We start from the raw sequence: 5,411 nt of genomic DNA, 5'->3' as shown, positions 1-5,411 counted from the left end.
ATTTACTTCTTTTATTAGGTCGGGTTCTAGGGTTGGACTAAAATCAGCCACAAAGTCTGCTAGTGCTTGTGCCTTAATTGCTTTCCTTGGTTCAAATGTTATGTTGTATGTGCTTAGCTGGACTGACCATTTGCACAGTCGTCCGGACAATTCTGGCTTCCTTAGTACAGACTTGCTAGGAAGATTGGTTCTGACTATTATAGGGTGGCTTTCAAAGTATGGTCTTAATTTTGTGCAACTCATAATTAAACCTAAAACATATTTTTCAAGCAGGCCATACCTGATCTCTGCATCCTGTAGACTTTTACTTACGTAACAGACAGGGTGTTGTTGTCCGTCTGCTTCTTTGACCAAGACTGCACTGACAGTAGTTTCTGTGACTGACAGGTATACTGTCAGGGATTCATCTTTGACTGGTTTTGCCAGCAAGGGAGGAGAGGATAGATATATCATCGGGTCATCAAAGGCAGTCTGATGATCAGGGGTCCATTAAAAGTCATTGTTCTTCCTTAGCAGGCTATAGAATGATTTGCACCTCTCTGACGATCATGAAATGAACCTGTTCAGGGCCGCTATTCTACCAGTCAGCTTTTGTATGTCTTTGACCGTCTTTGGTGGTTCTAGCTCCAGGATAGCTTTGATCTGTTCAGGGCTGGCTTCTATTCCTCTTTTTGTCACCATGTAGCCCAAGAATTTGCCTGCTGAGACTCCAAAATGGCGTTTTTGTGGATTGAGTTTCATATTGAATTTCTCCAGTATTTGGAAGGCTACTTCCAGGTCTTTGACGTGGTCTTCTGCCTTTTTTACTTGACTACCATGTCATCTATGTAGACTTCCATGGTATCTCCTATTTGGTCTTTGAACATCATGTTGACTAGCCTTTGATAGGTTGCACCTGCATTTTTTAATCCAAAGGGCATAGCAGTATAACAGTATATTCCTCTTTAAGTGATGAAAGCTGTACTTTCCTGATCTGCAGGGTGCATTTTTATTTGGTTGAATCCACTGGAGGCATCCATGAATGTTAACATCTCGTGACCTGCAGTGGCATCCACCATTGCATTGATGTGTGGCAGGGGAGATGGATCTATGGGTCAGGCCTTTTTTAGGTCAGTGTAGTCTACATAGACTCTCTATTTGCCATTTTTCTTTTGAACGACTACTACATTTGCAAGCCAGTCAGGGTACATTACTTCCCTGATCATTCCCATGTCCAATAGCTTGTCAGCTTCTTCGTTGATGATTTCATGCCTCTCTACAGCAAGTTTTCTTCTCTTTTGTTGTACAGGCTTAAATGATTTGTCAATATTTAACTTATGGGTTATAATATCAGCATCTATACCAGTCATATCAAAATGTGACCAAGCAAAACAGGACATTTTAGTTTTGAGAAAGCTGGCCAGATTGGGTCTGACCGAGTCTGGTGCATCTGACCCTACAAGTACCTTCCTGTCAGGGAATTTTGGGTCCAAAATGACCTCTTCTGTTTCCATCTGTGTTTGTGCAATATATTCTTCCCTGACAGGTGACTTTAATTGCTATACAAGGGACTTACCTGACTTTGAGGGTTTCAAAGCCTGGGTGTAGCATTCCTGAGCCATCCTTTGTTCTCCCCTGATGGTGGTTATCCCCCATTCGGTTGGTATTTTCACACATTGATGGTATGTTGATGGGATTTCTTTGACGTTGTGCACTAGTAGAAATAAGGTAATTGGCATTGGTACAATGACATCGGTTCTTCTAAGAACCGATGACAATTATAGTTTAGAGCGAATTGACATCGGTTGTAACTAAAAGACCGATGCCATTATTGTTCTTGGACAACTAGCATCAGTTCTATAATATAGCCGATGCCATTTTTTCCATCATTATATACACAATTACACACCCACAACCTTTCGTGTTACTTGACCTACCCATTCTCCTTGCAACCGCTGCCATGTCGCTTATCAGCGGCCAACACCATCACCACATCGTTCATCATATCGCTTTCCCGATATCGACTGTTGTCCTAGACTCCTATGTACGCCTCACTTCCCTCGCCCTACCCCACCTCCAGACCAACCCACGAAACCCTTCTTTACTCAGATCCACGCTCGTCATTTCTTCACTTGACCACAACTCCTGACCCACACAAGCGTGGCTCCTTCTTCAAACTGAGCAGGTATTATTTTTATTTTTAAAAAAAAATTCAATTAGTTTTCAGGATATATGATCCTACTGTAAGCAAAATGTCAGGTGTTGTATGGTGTGCGGAAGGTGTTCGATGAATTGTCTGACAGAGATTGTGTCTTGAAATATCCCTTGTAAGTGTGTTCTTAGGGTTATTTTGTTGATTAAAAATGTTATTTTTCTACCCTAATCTAAAAGGGGATGGAAATAATGGAATCAACAATTAGGATTCGAATTCGCATACTTGGAGATTTGATATCAGTCAGCAAAGGTGATTTTGATGCCCATTTGATTGTTTAATTGTTTTTCATACATTTTTTTAGTGTAGTTAATCTCATTGCGGTGCTGTCAAACTTTACTTGAACTCGCCATTATTTATAGCTATTATTGCATTGTTCATATGTATGTCTAAATCTCACTTTATGAATGATATAAGGCTTGACTCATGGACAATAAAATTAGCTAACTAATTATGGGTGCGTGAAACTTTGCTATGACTTTCTTATTTGTAGTAATCTATTGTTCAAATGATGTTTGGGTGTTAATTAGACTATTGCCCCATCATTCTTCAAGGGATAAATGATGAGTTTGTATGTTGATGATCATAACCATTTAATAGTGTATTAATGATTCATAGCCTTGATCTTACCTTATACTCTGGAAACAGTTTATACTCTTTTCAATAGGTTCTTGACCTATGCGAAAGCTCTATGTAACTCGAAGTACTAGTTTTCTTAATTAGATGCATATTCATATTTCAGAGATATATGAAGAAATGATAAAAGACCATTTTACTTCGCCGTAATGGTTTAATGCCATGTTTTTAGGTTTCAATATGACTATATTCATCATCGAACTGTCTGTAAACCGTTAAATCACCCTTTAATCCGCTTATATAGCTTGACAATCCTTTTTTTATGTAGAATGGAGCAAAGGAATCCATCACCAAGCTTATCTCAGACCTGGATAGTGCCACCCTGAAGCCTAATGTTGGTGAGATCCTCTTACGCCTTCATCCTACTCCAGTTTAGTTTAATAGTATCTCTAGACGTCAGCCTTTTACATTTGGACAAATCTGACTTACCATAGTATGTATGGCCTCAACTTGGTTAGCCTTAGTATTTTTTTTGTAACATGTTATCAGTGGTCGCTCTTCTAAATCTGTAGTTGGTCATCATTATCATCATCCGCACATGATTGCATATGAAGCCTTGAAACATGGACCTGTGGTTGAGAATGTTGAGACACGAAACTTTCAAACAAATATCATTCTTTCAAGTGGGTTTTAAAATGTGGTAGCTATTGTTGCTAGTTTAAAATAATAGAGCCCAACAATGATAGTGATGCTGCCCTTTTTTCTCTGAGTCAACTCTGCAGGGGCTAAGGCCTAAGAGTGTGTTTCATATGCAGTGTTGAGTTGTGTATATATGATTCTTTGCTTTTTGTGTGGAATTTAATTAATCTGTGTGTTTTTATGTTTGTTTTGAACTTGGTAATAATGTCACACAAAGTTACCTGTTTTTGGTGTTATTAATCTAGCTAATGTGATGCTGTTTGATGAGACTTTTTACTTTGGCAGTGAGTGAAAAATGGGTGATTTGTCAACTCTTTTTACTTGTATTATTTTTCAACAATTAAGAGGCTCTGATATTATTTTTCGACAATCAGCCAGTAGGTTTTTCCTAACTGAAGTTTAACAATATCTCTAGATTTCAGTCTTTTACATTTTTGCATAATGACTAACCGTAGTTGGTATGGCATGAATTTGTTTAGCCTTAGTAATTTTTTTCGGTTCATGTATTAGTGGATTCTCTTCTTAATTTGTAGTTGATCATCATTACCATCATCTGCACATGAGTTCATACGAAGCCTTGAACAATGAGCGTGTTGCGAGTCTTTCATACATATATCATTCTTCTTAAGTAAAATTTCAAGTGTGGTAGCTGATGTTCCTTTTATAAGCGTCTGTTTATGGTTGTGTAATTAGTTTATTTTACTTACTCTAGTAATCTTGTGTAATTATTATCTCGTTTGTTACAATTGTTCTTGTTTATGCATTGTATTGCAGGCTCAACAATTACACTTCAAGAGATAAACGTGGTTCGGTAGCTTCCGACTCTATTGTAAAGAGAGTATATGATGTTGAGAATTATTGACAATTTAGGTGTTCAAGTAGAACTTATATGTAGAGCAATATACTGAAAGGTTTGGATGTATGTATTGTAGTGAATTGTTTAGATGTTATTTTGTTCAATATTTGTAATAGTTGTATTTGACTTGGATTTCTATTAGTAAATGAAATTTGTAGGAAGCTAATTAAATTTGGATTGTTCAGTTACTATGAATGTGTTGTCTAGTATTTTGTAACTTTTATACAAATAATTTATAGCAACAGGTAAATGTGTACGAAGAAAAGAAGAAAAAAATTTAAAAAGTGGCATCGGTTGTTATGATACAACCGATACTAATATAGCTACATTGCCATCGGTTGCTAAGGTGGAACCGATGCCACTTTTGTGAAATTGGCATCGGTTACAAACCGATGCCAATTTGAAAATTGACCATTTACATCGCCTTGATTGGCATCGGTTGAGAACCGATGCCAATGGGCGTTTTTGACCGATGCCAATCAACTTAATTCTACTAGTGGTGGATCCATGGTCTGCCCAAGATTACATTATATGAGGATAGACAATCCATTACCCCGAATCTTTCATACGAAGCCACGCCTTCCACATAGGTTGGCAGGCTAATTTCTCCCAGGGTGTTCTTTGTTTCTCCGCTGAATCCAACCAGGACGCTGGATTTCTTGATGATCTTTCCTTCATCTATCTTCATAGCTTTGAGGACGTCAAGCATCACCAAATTGATTGAACTTCCTCCGTCTATCGTGATTCTTGATACCTTAGTCGTGCCAATTTGCATGGTGATTACCAAGTCGTCATGGTGTAGATCGATATTCCCTGCAAGTCCGAGTCATCAAAAGTAATAGCAGGCAATGACTTGGACCTGGAAGGGGGCTGAAGTCTAGACTCCCTGGATATTCTTTTGGCAGCCGAGCTGGTCAGACCACATATTTTTGATCCTCCATTTATGAACTTGACTTCATAGATGGGGAGAGGAGGAGGAGGATCTCTGCCGTTCCCTGAATCTCTCTTGTTTTGTCCTTCATCTTTGTTCTTTGGCTGCTGGATTAAGTCCTTCAAATAGCCTTTCTTTAGGAGGTATGCCACCTGTTT

The 5,411-nt window shown here is 38.4% G+C and overlaps 1 long non-coding RNA gene across 1 annotated transcript; it reads left to right on the top strand.

The window, feature by feature from the left end:
- The first annotated feature begins 1,817 nt into the window (after window positions 1-1,817).
- On the top strand, window positions 1,818-4,479 carry LOC141634457 (uncharacterized). Its single transcript, XR_012539189.1, has 4 exons — window positions 1,818-2,164; window positions 2,371-2,443; window positions 3,096-3,165; window positions 4,241-4,479. It is a non-coding gene; the product is annotated as an uncharacterized LOC141634457 (long non-coding RNA).
- The last annotated feature ends 932 nt before the right edge of the window (window positions 4,480-5,411 follow it).

The sequence above is a fragment of the Silene latifolia genome, chromosome Y, assembly GCF_048544455.1.
Source record: "Silene latifolia isolate original U9 population chromosome Y, ASM4854445v1, whole genome shotgun sequence".
NCBI classification, from domain to species: domain Eukaryota; kingdom Viridiplantae; phylum Streptophyta; class Magnoliopsida; order Caryophyllales; family Caryophyllaceae; genus Silene; species Silene latifolia.
This window is presented reverse-complemented; position numbering and strand designations above follow the sequence as displayed.